The 313-nt window shown below is 67.4% G+C and overlaps 1 protein-coding gene across 4 annotated transcripts in view; it reads right to left on the reverse strand.

Annotated features, from left to right (window-relative positions):
* GPR56 (G protein-coupled receptor 56) overlaps positions 1-313 on the reverse strand; it is an 81519-nt gene that overhangs the window by 38039 nt on the left and 43167 nt on the right. The window contains exon 1 of one of the 4 annotated variants that reach the window (XM_010861868.1): positions 258-293. The exons of the other annotated variants lie outside the window; for them this stretch is intronic. The gene's annotated coding sequence lies outside the window, so the exon portion shown is untranslated. Of the gene's footprint in view, positions 1-257; positions 294-313 lie in introns of those variants that run through there. 4 annotated transcript variants of the gene reach the window in all.

Consider the following 313-nt stretch of genomic DNA (forward strand, 5'->3'; position numbering starts at 1 on the left):
GCCGCACCCCGGGCCCCTCCCACTCCCAGCCTCAGTTTCCCCCCGCTAACAAACGGCTCTGAGAGGTTCCACCCTCTCCGGCTCCACCCCCTCCCGCGGCATCTCGCTGTCCATCTGCCTGCAACTCTCCAGCCCCGGCACAGCCCTGCTCATGTGTGGGCTAGAGACTTCAGAACCCCGCTCCACCGCCACCCCACCCTCAGCCGCACACACCCCCGTTCCGCCTCCCTCCTGCCGTCAAGCCCTTGATCCGGTACCTGGTGATGAGCAGGAGAAGGTCCCGTGTGGGACCAGGCAGAACGGGGGTGTGTGC

The sequence above is a fragment of the Bison bison genome, unplaced genomic scaffold (genome assembly GCF_000754665.1).
Source record: "Bison bison bison isolate TAMUID 2011002044 unplaced genomic scaffold, Bison_UMD1.0 scf7180017864473, whole genome shotgun sequence".
Taxonomy (NCBI): domain Eukaryota; kingdom Metazoa; phylum Chordata; class Mammalia; order Artiodactyla; family Bovidae; genus Bison; species Bison bison.